Source organism: Lepus europaeus, chromosome Y (assembly GCF_033115175.1).
Source record: "Lepus europaeus isolate LE1 chromosome Y, mLepTim1.pri, whole genome shotgun sequence".
NCBI classification, from domain to species: Eukaryota; Metazoa; Chordata; class Mammalia; order Lagomorpha; family Leporidae; genus Lepus; species Lepus europaeus.
The window spans coordinates 12,515,630-12,529,171 of record NC_084851.1 but is presented as its reverse complement, the minus strand read 5'-3'; the positions used below and the strand labels follow the sequence as shown (position 1 = coordinate 12,529,171).

At 37.9% G+C, this 13,542-nt stretch overlaps 1 pseudogene; it reads left to right on the top strand.

Moving 5' to 3' along the window:
• Positions 1 to 6,469: 6,469 nt before the first annotated feature.
• On the top strand, positions 6,470 to 8,373 carry LOC133754036 (SRSF protein kinase 2-like; annotated as a pseudogene).
• Positions 8,374 to 13,542: the final 5,169 nt, after the last annotated feature.

Sequence of the window (13,542 nt, the reverse complement as noted above, 5' to 3'; positions counted from 1 at the left end):
GCAGCAGCTGGGACTTGAACCAATGCCATATGATTGCTGGTAACAAATGCAGTGATTTTAATCACTATCCACAGCATTGGCTCCTGTTGTTGAATTTCTTGAGCACTTTATAGAATCTGGATATTGCAGAGCTTGTGGTTTGTGGAGAGCGGCAGATGGAGGAATAGGAAGGGCACACACTGATAGTCCAGGAAGAGAAGTTTAATAAAAGTGGACATACTGCAGGTTCAGGGAAGAGTAGGGGAAGAAACAGAAGAGGAAAGTCTTCTGGAACTAGTGATTCACAATGGACCTGCAAGGAGAGCATGGGAGCCCAAGTTCGGGACACCAGCAGCAGACTAAACACACCAGGGCTGGAACGCAAGGTGAGCTGAACCTCAATAGCCCGAGACACCAGCGGGAAAGCAGAAAGAGGAGACTAGAGGGAATGAGGCTTGAAACTCCGTGGGGAAAAGTTCACCAGGCTAACTAGAAGAGAGAGAGGGCGAAAAAAAAAAAAAGGGACCGATATGGACACGAGTTTCTCTCTCTGCTCACCCCTCAAAGGTGAGCAAGACAAAGAGCAGGCATCATTTTGGACATACATCAAAATCTGGGCGACCTCAGTTCTTCACTGGCCCTGAGCCTAGCAGAAAAACATGAATCTGGGGGGAGGGGTAAACATGAAGAATCAAACAGAGCTCTCAGGCCACATTCATCTCAAGCCTCTAAGGCTCCACCAAAGGCAGACAGTCCACTTAATATAGAGCCATAGTATAACAAGAAAAAACACCACAGTGAAGAAACCAAATATCTCCAACATGCCAAACAACAAACACAAAAACCGAGGTAACAAGAACAAGGAAGACACTATGACGCCCACAAATGAAAAAGACACCCCATTTCAAGATTATGAAGATGATGAGATAGAAGAAATGCAAAAAGCAGATCTCAAAAAATTGGTAAAAACATTAAGAAGTTCTCAAAAACAAATTCTTGAACTACAGAAATCCTTAATGGACAAGATAGAAAATCTCTCTCGTGAAAATGAAATATTAAGGAGGAATCAAAATGAAATGAAACAACTAGTAGAACATGAAACTATGATAGTGACAAAAAACCACAATGAAATGAATAACTCAATAGATCAAATGGCAAACACATTAGAGAGCCTTAAAAACAGAATGGGCGAAGCAGAAGAGAGAATATCAGAATTAGAAGACAGAGAACAGGAAAGGAAACAGGCAAACCAAAGAAAAGAAGAAGAAATTAGAAAACTAAAAAATATTGTCGGCAATCTACAGCATACTATTAAAAAACTAATATTCGGGTTCTAGGAGTTCCTTAAGGCATAGAGAGGAAGAAAGGATTAGAAGGCATTTTCAGTGAGATACTACCAGAAAATTTCCCAGGTTTGGAGAAGGACAGAGGCATCTTAGTACAGGAAGCCTATAGAACCCCTAAGAAACATGACCAAAAGAGATCCTCACCACGACATGTTGTAATCAAACTCACCACAGTGAAACATAAAGAAAAGATTCTAAAAGGTGCAAGAGAGAAACGTCAGATTACTCTCAGAGGATCTCCAATTAGACTCACAGCAGACTTCTCATCAGAAACCCTACAAGCTAGAAGGGAATGGCGAGACATAGCCCAGGTACTAAGAGAGAAAAACTGACAGTCCAGAATATTATATCCTGCAAAGCTCTCATTTGTGAATGAAGGTGAAATTAAGACTTTTCATAGCAAACAGAAACTGAAAGAATTTGTTGCCACTCGTCCTGCCCTGCAAAAGATGCTTAAAGATGTGTTACACACAGAAACACAGAAACATGGTCACCAATATGAAAGAAGGTAAAGGAAGGAAACCTCAGAGCAAAAGATCACAGGAAGCTCAATTTCTCTTTGACATAGAATTAAACTCTGATGCTGTGTTAAAGCAATGTGTTAAAGTAATCTATAAACAAAAAGCAATTCAAATCAATTGGCAATCTACAAAAAGAGTTAAAGATTTTAAAAGCTATTATTAAAATTGCTATATTGGTCTATTATGCTATGTTATATGTGTGTACATATTGTATGTCCACATAGGAAATTTTATTAAGAGTTTTATTTTAATTGGCTTATAGATAAGATTGTCCATAAATTTAAGCTGCTAAAATCAATCAAAGATACATTTTAATTTGTGTGACCTGAATCTGTGTATCATGTTTTAAACTTGTTGGTAGAAAGAAACTAAAAACATTTTAGATGATTGTGCTTAAGTTTACTGGTTAAACAAACTACACCATGTTAGATATTTAAGAGGTGTTTTCAAATACATGATTCTTAAAATCTATAGAAGGCATTGGACCTTCTGGTAAATGTTTTCTTTAGTTGTTATCTAATGGTTGAAACGGTTTGCTAAGTATTCATGTAATATTGCTATTGTCAGCAAGCGATCTAGGACTTGCTCCCTCATTTCTCTATTCTAAGCCCAACTTGTTCTTTCATTTCGCTATTCTCCTCAAGGTAGGAAACTAATTCTATTATAAAGGAATCTGTAGGACGTACAATTTAATCTTTAGACCTTATAAAAGAAATGGCTAACATTTTTCTGTAATAGCAAAGCCAAAATAAGAACTTAAATAATAATCTCATAGCTAGATTCACTTCGCCATCAGCGAAGTATACAGTAAGTAGAAAAAAAAAACTGATGGTCCTCTTCCCCACTTAATGCTGTATAATTGTTCAAACCTGGTAAATGCCACTCTTAGGATCATTGGTTACTATCCTCACTCTGTCTTTTATGACCTTGTCTAAATATGATCAGAGTCGGCAAACTTGGAAGGCTTCCATAGCCTTGGCAACTCATGACGACAGCCTAGGATGGTTACTGGCGCCATAAACTAGAGTGTCAATTTGTTGGGTCAACAACAGGAGCCACTGTGCACTTGCTCCTCATGTGGGATCTCTGTCCTTAATGTGCTGTCCATTGTGATTTAATGCTATAACGAGTACTGAAACAGTGTGTTTCACGTTGTGTTTCTATGTGGGTGCAAACTGTTGAAATCTTTATACTAAGCCGGCGCTGTGGCTTAACAGGCTAATCCTCCGCCTTGCAGCGCCGGCACACCGGGTTCTAGTCCCGGTTGGGGCACCGGATTCTATCCCGGTTGCCCCTCTTCCAGGCCAGCTCTCTGTTATGGCCCAGGAAGGCAGTGGAGGATGTCCCAAGTTCTTGGGCCCTGCACCTGCATGGGAGACCAGGAGAAGCACCTGGCTCCTGGCTTCGGATCAGCGAGATGTGCCGGCCGCAGCGGCCATTGGAGGGTGAACCAACGGCAAAAAGGAAGACCTTTCTCTCTGTCTCTCTCTCTCACTATCCACTCTGCCTGTCAAAAAAAAAAAAGAAATCTTTATACTAAATTGATCTTCTGTATATAAAGAGAATTGAAAATGAATTTTGATGTGAATGGAAGGGGATAGGGAGCGGGAGAGGGGAGGGTTGTGGGTGGGAGGGAAGTTATGGGAGGGGGAAGCCATTGTAATCCATAAGCTGTACTTTGGAAATTTATATTCATTAAATAAAAGTTAAAAAAATATAGCACAAACACAAAAAAAGAAGAAGATATAAAAAGCAAAAACTGGATATACCCCTTAACTTGATTTAATCATCTGCATTGATGACAGATAGATTATGCACCCTGAGGCAGGCTTCAGCCATTAAGACCTAGCTGGGGATGCCTGAATCCCATATTGGAGTGGTTGAGTTCAAGTCCTGGCTCTGTTCCTGATGCCAGCTTCCTGCTAGTCCATATCCTGGAAGGCAGCTAATGATGGCTCCAGTACTTTGTGCTATGCCACCTGGATTGAGTGCGAGGGTCCTGGCTTTTGCTTGGTGTAGCTCTAGCAGTTGTGAGCATTTGGAGAGTGAAAGAGTAAATAGAAGATGTCTTTCTCTCTATCCCTAATATCTCTGCCTTTCATGTACATAAAATAAATAAATAAAAATAAGTAAAAAAAATTAAGCCCATTGAATAAAGACTCTTAGCCCATGGTGACACTAGAGGCATGGTGATACTTCAACATAGTGACACTTGAGGCAAACATAATGTGAAACAAATAATTGGAAAGAAAGGCAAAAATAAGTTCTACTTAAAATTAAGAGCACCACAATAAAGGAGTCTTTAATACAATTAATTAGATTCCTCATGGAAACCGAGTGATGATCCTCATTACTGAAAATGATCAGCTTCAACAGAAGAACAATTCAACTGTTTTGTTCATGAATGTTATTGAATGACAATGGAGGGTGGAGGGTGAGACAGGAAAAATAAAGAGTCATTATCTTTACACATTTGGGGGTTTGAAAAAAAAAAGTACTTTTCAATTTGGGACATGGTCAATCGGTCTTGCCCCAAATGGTAGAGTTAGAAACATATCAGGGGATTCCAATTAAATCCCATCAAGGTGGCACTAGTGCAAGTGATCAATTTCTGTTCACAATTTATCATAATAACAGGACTAAGAGTCAAAGGGATCACATAAACAAGACTAGTGTCTGAAAATACTAACTGATAGAATAAAAAAAGGGAAAGAATAATCCAACATGGGAAGTGAGATACACAGCAGACTCATAGAATGGTGGATGTCCTAAACAGCACTCTGACCTCAGAATCAGCCCTTAAGGCATTCAGATAAACTGAAAAGCCCATGAGAGTATTTCAGGCATGGAAAGCCAAAACACTCTGGCAAAAAAAAAAAAAAAAAAAAAAAAAAAAAAAAAAAAAAAAAAAAAAAAAAAAAAAAACCCTAAATGAAAGATCTCTGCAAGTGAGATCCCGGTGGAAAGAACAGGTCATCAAAGAAGGAGGTACCTTTCTCTGAAGGGAGGAGAGAACTTCCGCTTTGACTATGACCTTGTCTAAATATGATCAGAGTCGGTGAACTCAAAAGGCTTCCATAGCCTTGGCAACTCATGACAAGAGCCTAGGGTGATTACTGATGCCATAAACAAGAGCATCAATTTGTTAAGTCCACAACAGAAATCACTGTGCACTTACTCCTCATGTAGGATCTCTGTCCTTAATGTGCTTTACATTTTGATTTAATACTATAACTAGTACTGAAACAGTATTTTTCGCTTTGTGTTTCTGTGTGCGTGCAAACTGTTGAAAGCTTTACTTAATATATATTAAATTGATCTTCTGTATATAAAGAGAATTGAAAATGAATCTTGATGTGAATGGAAGGGGAGAGGGAGTGAGAGAGGGGAGGGTTGTGGGTGGGAGGGAAGTTATGGGGGGGGGAAGCCATTGTAATCCATAAGCTGTACTTTGGAAATTTATATTCATTAAATAAAAGTTTAAAAAAAAGTAAAAAAAAAAAGTTATTAATGTACTATTGTGAAGTCATAAACCAATGATTGTATTGTAATAAAACTAGCATTATAACATTATAATTGTGATGAAAAAGCCATTGTGATTTGAAAGTATATTTTGGTGTCATAAAACATTGTGATAAGCTATTGTTCTTATGGCTTAATCAGTTGTGATGCAAAAACCCTTCAGATATCATAACCAATTGAAATGTGATAAATCATGATAAAAGTCTGCCATTGTGATTTCATCATCACTGTGAAGTCACTCAAAGCACTGTAGCATCATAAACACACTAATGAGTCATGATAACCAATTGTTATGCCATAAACTGTAATTATGATGTTATAGTAAATTGTGGTATCATAAACAGCATATGATGTAATAAACCAATATTTTGTGACAAAAAAGGCTACTGTGGTGTTTAAAGTTATATTGTCAGGTAATGATCAATTGTGACATTATAAAATTCCTTTTGATTTATAATCACCTGGGATATCATTAACCACCATTGTAATAAATTTATCACTGTGATAACATAATTAATTGTGAATTCATAAAAACTATGAGATAATAAATTTATCATTGGACATCGTACTTAACCATATCATAAATCACCAGTGTATATCATAGTCAATTGTGAATCATAAAGCAACATTATGATGTAGTAATCAATTGTGATGTCAGGAAACCTTTATGCTGCCATACAAATATTCTGATCTCATAAAGTCCTATAATGATGTTATAAACTAACCATTGTTCTGTCATAATGAACTATAGTTATAAAACTATTATGACAGCATAAACCAACAATTCTGAAATCACAATCAATTGTGATGACATAACCAATTGTGATATCATAGATTTCCATTGCGATTTCATAAAGCCACCATATGATTTTGTAATCAAATACATTGTCATGAAAAGAATTGAGAGAGCTGGAGCAGTGGCAGTGGTGATGGCCATGGCAGCGACGGTGGTAGAGGCACAGTTCAGCCTCCTCCACTGGCAGAGCAAGGGGAGGCTGCAGCCTGGCTTGGCTTGGCTTGGCTTGGTTCACCTCAGCTCTTGCATGACCTCCACACCTGCCACCACCATAAAGCCTGCCACCCCACTTGCACCATGTAGCAATGAGTTCTGGGAAAGTGCTAGCCACTCAGGCCTGAAAATGGAAGCCAAAAAGAGAGAAGCATCTGAAAAAGCCAGAGCATCAGCAGACAGCTCCTTTATTTCCTTGACTGCTGCCACTGCCACCACCTCTGCCACCTCTGCCAGACCTCACACCCCCAAAGCCAGGGGAAGGGATCAAATGATGAGGAGCAAGAGGACCCTGTGGACTACTGCAAAGGTGCCTATCATCCAGTGAAAATTGGAGACCTCTTCAATGGCTGTTATCATGTTATCAGGAAGCCTGGAGGGAGGCACTTCTCTGCTGTCTGGCTGTGTTGGAATATGCATTGGAAAAGATCTGTTGCTATGAAACTTGTAAAAGTGCCCAAGATTATATAGAAACAGCCTTGGATGAAATGAAATTCCTCAAATGTGTTCAAGAAAGTGATCCCAGTGACCCACAGACATGGTAGTCCAGCTGATCGACAACAAGATTTCAGACGTGAATGGAATGCATGTCTACACAGTATCTGAAGTGCTTGGCCACCATCTCCTCAAATGGATCAAGTCCAACTATCAAGGCCTCCCAGTATGCTGTGTGAAGAGTATCATTTGACAGGTCCTTCAAAGTTTAGTTTATCTGCACAGTAAATGCAAGATCATTCACACTGACATAAACCCACAAAACATTCTAATGTGTGGGATGATTCCTATGTGAGAAGAATGGCTGCCAAGTCCACTGAATGGCAGAAAGCAGGTGCTCCTCCTCCTTCAGGGTTTGCAGTAAGTACATCTCCACAGCAAAAACCTACAGGAAAAATAACTAAAACAGGCAGAAAAAGCTGAAAGAGAAGCAGGAGAGGCAGGCAATATTATTGGAGAAATGCCTGCAGGAGATAGAAGAACTGGAGTGCAGAGCTGAAAGGAAAATAATAGAAGAAAACATCACCTCAGCTGTATCTTCCAATGAGCAAGATAGTGAATATTGCCCAGAAGTGCAACTGAAAATGGCAGAATAGGAGGAGGCTGCTGAGGAGGAGACTGCAAAGTGCAGTGGTGAAGCTGAGGACCAAGGCAAAAAAGGAGACGCCAGGAAAGGAAAAAATTGAGAAAGATGAAGATGTCGAACAGGAACTTGCAAACCTAGATCCCACATGGATAGAATCCTGAAAACCAACTGTATAGAGAATGGACCCTTCTCACTGGAGCAGCAGCTGGAGGAGGAGGAAGATGATGAAGATGACTGCCCAAATCCCGATGAGTATAACCCTGATGAGCCAAATGCAGAAAGTGATTACACATATAGCAGCTCCTATCTACAGTTCAATGGTGAATTGCCAAATGGAACATAAAATACCCGAGTCACAGCTTCTGGAGTTTCCTACTTCCCTGTTCTCAGGGCCCTAAGAACCTGTGGCCTGCAGCTCTTTCCTGTCAGAGGTATCATCACTGACCAAACAAGAAGAAAGCAGTCCATCCCATGACACTAACAGGACTGTTTCAGCCTCCAGTACTGGGGATTTGCCAAAAACAAAAACTTAGGCAGCTGACTTGTTGGTGAACCTCTGGAACCTTGGAAAGAAGATAAAATTAGAGTAAAATTTGTTAATCTGGGAAATGCTTGTTGGGTGTATAAACACTTCGTAGAAGACATCTAGACATGGTAGTATAGATCCATAGAGGTTTTGATAGGCACAGGTTACAGTACACCTGCTGTAATTTGGAGTACAGTATGCATGGAGAACTGTGGCACTTCACCACACTGAAGCCCTGGAGCCTGTTTGATGTACTTGTGAAAGGGTATGGCTGGTTCCATGAATATGATGCACAATTCACAGACTTCTTGATCCTGATATTAGAAGTAGTTCCAGAAAAGCAAGCCTCTGCTAGCAAATGTCTTCAGAATTCAAGGTTGAATTCTTAGCAAATTCTACAAATATAGCATTCTGTGCTAGCAAATATTTTCCAATACATCTGACCTACATGGTTACTCTCATTCTTTAACAGGATTGCAAGTGAGCTGGCTTCATCCTCAGGCCTTTATATTGCTTTGAGGTACTGTTGTTGAGATGTATCTTTTTGTGCACTGTAGTCCTGGGGAAGGGTAGTATTTTGTCTTCAGCTAAGTAGTTCACTGCTCACTCACTTCTGATCTCTAAGCATTCTTACTTGTGCTGTGTGCTGTGTGTGTCCCATTTGTATTTTGGCAGGTTTTGTAACTATTTATGAAGAAATATTTTAGCTGAGTACTTTATAACTTACAAGCATATTATTGGGGGCCAGCACCGTGGCTCACTTGGTTAATCTTCTGCCTCTGGTGCTGGCATCCCATATGGGTGCTGGGTTCTAGTCCTGGTTGCTCCTCTTCCAGTCCAGCTCTTCTGTGGCTCAGGAAGGCAGTGAAGGATGGCCCAAGTTCTTGGGCCCCTGCACCCACATGGGAGACCAGGAAGAGGCACCTGGCTCCTGGCTTCAGATTAGTACAACTCTGGCCATTGCAGTCATTTGGGGAGTAAACAAAAGGAGGGAAGACCTTTCTCTCTGTCTCTCTCACTGTCTATAACTCTACATATCCAATAATTTTTAAAAAAAGATATTATCAAGTTGGAACCAAGAAATAGCAAGGGAATGTACAATTTTACCTTCTGGCAAAGGGACTTCATTCCTGTATTATACTGTATGTAAATGCACTCTGTAAATGTTAATTTTCATTAGAAATGGGATGGGGACTCAAATGCGGAAAAGCTACCAAGTCTTGAGTGCTTTATAGCCTGAGTTGCATGTAGCAGATTTTAACTGCTCCAAGGCATTGTACACACTTTTCATTCCATCACAGTCCTTTTATATTAGACTTGAAATGAAGTGGCTCTGGGTTACAAGATGCCATTCCCCATATGGCAATTTAAAGAGGGAAAAGACATACTTCTCATTCTAAAATATGCATTATGATTTAGCAGTCCCATTCCTAGTTTTTTGGCATATTTCTTTTTTTATTAAACTTTTATTTAATGAATATAAATTTCCAAAGTATAGCTTATGGGTTACAATGGCTTCCCCCCTCCCAAGTACTTTTAAAGGAAAAGGGTGATTTCCCTTTAAAAATGTGATGGCTGGGTACCATGGGCTGAAGTCTCCTCCAAACAGTTAACTTAAATACGTAGATTAAATTGGACAAGAGAAAAAAGGGGATAGTTAAAAATTAATTGTGATAAAATTTAAACACCTAAGAAAAACTGTGTGTTAATTACAGAGTTCAACCAATAGTACTAGAACAAAAAAAAATACTAAAATAGATTAAGTATTATATTGTACATCAACAGTCAGGACAAGAGCTGATCAAATCACTATTTCTCATAGTGTCCATTTCACTTCAACACGTTTCCCCTTTGGTGCTCAGTTAGTTGTTAGATTCATGTTAAATTTAAGAGTGGGGATAAGAGAGGGAGGAGATGTACAATTTGGGACATGCTCAATCGGACTTGCCCCAAATGGTGGAGTTAGAAACGTGCCAGGGGATTCCAATACAATCACATCAAGGTGGCATATACCAATGCCATCTCTTAGTCCAAGTGATCTTCAGTTCACAATTGATCACACTGATAGGTCTAAGAGTCAAAGGGATCACACAAACAAGACTATTGTCTACTAATACTAACTGATAGAATAAAAAAGGGAGAGAAGGATCCATCATGGGAAACGGGATACACAGCAGACTGATAGAATGGCAGATGTCTTAAATAGCACTCTGGCCTCAGAATCAGCCCTTAAGGCATTTGGATCTGGCTGAAGAGCCCATGAGAGTATTTTAGGCATGGAAAGCGAAGACACTCTGGAAAAAAAAAAGAAGAAGACCTAAATGAAAGATCTCTGCAAGTGAGATCCTAGTGGAAAGAACAGGGCCATCAAAGAAGGAGGTACCTTTCTCTGAAGGGAGGAGAGAACTTCCACTTTGACTATGACCCTGTTGGAATAAGTTTGAAGTCGGCGAACCCTAAAGGCTTCCATAGCCTTAGCAACTCATCATTAGAGCCTACGGAGATTACTGATGCCATAAACAAGAGTGTCAAATTGCTAAGTCAACAACAGGAGTCACTGTGTGCTTACTTCTCATGTGGAATCTCTGTCCTTAATGTGTTGTCCAATGTGAAGTAATGCTATAACTAGTACTGAAATAGTATTTTACACTTTGTGTTTCTGTGTGGGTGAAAACTGATGAAATGTTTACATAATATATACTAAATCAATCTTCTGTATAAAGATAATTGAAAATGAATCTTGATGTGAATGGAATGGGAGAGGAAGTGGGAGATGGAAGGGGTGCAAGTGGGAGGGAAATTATGGGGGGGGGGAAGCCAATGTAATCCATAAACTGTACTTTGGAAATTTATATTTACTAAATAAAAAAATAAAGGGGGCAAAACTTGAAAAAAATTAATTGTGATAATATAATAGACATGGTGACATCATAATCTAACTTTCTATATCATAATGTATTGTATTCAGATGTGATAAACCACCACTGTGTTATTATATTCGTAGCATTGTGCTTTCATTGTCAGTTGGGAAGTTATAAATCAAATGTTGTCCCATAAACCTATCAATATGATGTCAGAATCAATTATGATGTCATAAAACACCAATAGGATGCTAACATCAGTTTCATTATCATAAAAACCAGCGTGGTCACATAAACAAAATTATGACATAAAACATTGTGATATAATAAAGCTACCATTGTGACATCATGATCAATTATGATGCCACAAAATCATTGTGATGCCATAGAACAGTACTGTGGTCTCATATATGTAAATTGTAACATCAAATCAATCATGGAGTCATCAAAATTGTTATACCATAATCTACTATGATGTTATAAATCACCATTGTGATTTCATATTTATTTTTATGTCATAAAATCATTTTGATATGCAGCAACCATAGTTATAGTCAATTTTCATTTAATAAACCACCATTGGTTTTAAGATAAAATCAACTTTGACATCATAACATAATTGTTATCTCGAATTTTATTGTGATGTCATAAAATCTAATGTGATATCATGAAACTACCATTGTTACATTATAATAAGCTGTTGTGCAAGGAAGCTTTTGATGTCATAATTTATTGCGATGTAACAAACTATCATTGTGATATCACAAGCCTACCATTGTAATGTCATAAACAATTGTGATATCATAAACACCATTGTGAAGTCAAAACCTGCTGTGATGGCATAAATGATCATGGTGACCAAAAAATGAATTGTGAAATGAAAAAAAATCACTGTATCATAAACCACAATTTGTAGTAGATTTGCAAGTCAAAATTGTAATAACATAAACCACTATTATGATATATTCTATTATGATGTCATAAAATCCATTGTGATTTTTTAAATCAGTATTGTGACATAAAAATCAAGTCATCATTCTTATTTATTAATCAATTGTGAGGTTGAAAAATCAACTGAGATATGATAAACCATGATTGTATCATAAAATTATCATGGTGATTTCATGATGACTTGTGAAATCATAAAAAAATATTATGACATTATAAACAAGCATTATGGAGTCATAATCAACTGTGATGTCATAAGTCATTATTGTGATCACAAAATAATGCCTAGGAGACTACTGTTGTGATGTCATAATCAATAGCAAAGTTGTAAAAATCATTGTGGTGTCATAAACCTATCATTGTGGTGTAGTAATAAATTGTGATGTCATGAATAACTTTTGTTGTGTCATAATGATCTTTATAATGTTATGAAACTACCTCTGTGGCTGGTGCCATGGCTCACTAGGCTAATCCTCTGACTGTGGCGCTGGCATCCTGGGTTCTAGTCCTGTTTGGGGCACTGGATTCTGTCCCGGTTGTTACTCTTCCAGTCCAGCTCTCTGCTGTGGCCCAGGAAGGCAATGGAGGATGACCCAGGTCCTTGGGCCCTGCACCAACATGGGAGAACAGGAGGAAGCCCCTGGCTCCTGGCTTCGGATCAGCACAGCATGCCAGCCGTAATGTGCTGGCTGTAATGGCCACTTGGTGTGAACCAGAAGAAAAAGGAAGACTTTCTCTATGTCTCTCTCATTGGCTACCTCTGCCTGTCAAAATAAATAAATAAATAAATAAATAAATAAATAAATAAATAAATAAATAAAATAAAACTACCTCTATGAAGTCACTGCACCAATTGGTACATCATAAACTTATCATTGTGATATCAATTATAATGTTATGCAATGTCAAAATCTATGAGGATGTTAAAACTATTCTTATGTCATAAATGAATATTCTGATGTCACAAGTATTCTGATGGCATAATAAATTTTCATTCACTATCATCCTCATGATATAGTCAATTGTGATATCATAAAATGATTGAGAAGTATAAGTATAATGTTGTGATAGGTAAAATCTGTGATTTTATAAGATTACCATTGTTATGTTATAATCAATTGTGGCATCATTGAAATCATAGTGATATAATCAATCAGGATTTGATAAATCACCATTGTGACATCATAATCTAACCACTGTGATGTTATTATCAATTGCAATGTCATAAAAGCCATTGTGATGCCATAAATCCAATGTTGTAACACCAGAATCAATTGAAATGTCATAGGCCATTGTGGTAGTACTGTAATTGGAAGTGATGTCATAAAAACAATTATGTCATAGATCAGTATTGAGATGACATAAAATGTCTTATACTGCAATAAACCTACCATTGTGATGTCATAATAATACTTGTGATTACATATACCAATAATTCCTATATCATAAACCTGCCATTGTGATATTATGACCAATTGTGATGTCATGAACAACCCTCATGTTGCCATAATGATGAATATGATCTCACAAAACTACCCTTGTAGTCTCATAATCATGTGAAGTTGTTGAAATAACTGGGACATCATAACCTTAACATTTTGACATCAAAATTAATTGTGATCCCATAAACTAATTATTATGATGTCATATTCAATTATGAATTAATAAAACCATTGTGATGTAATAAATCTATAATTTATTTTACTCAATTTCTATGTCATAAACCACGATTGTGATGGCATAATCAAA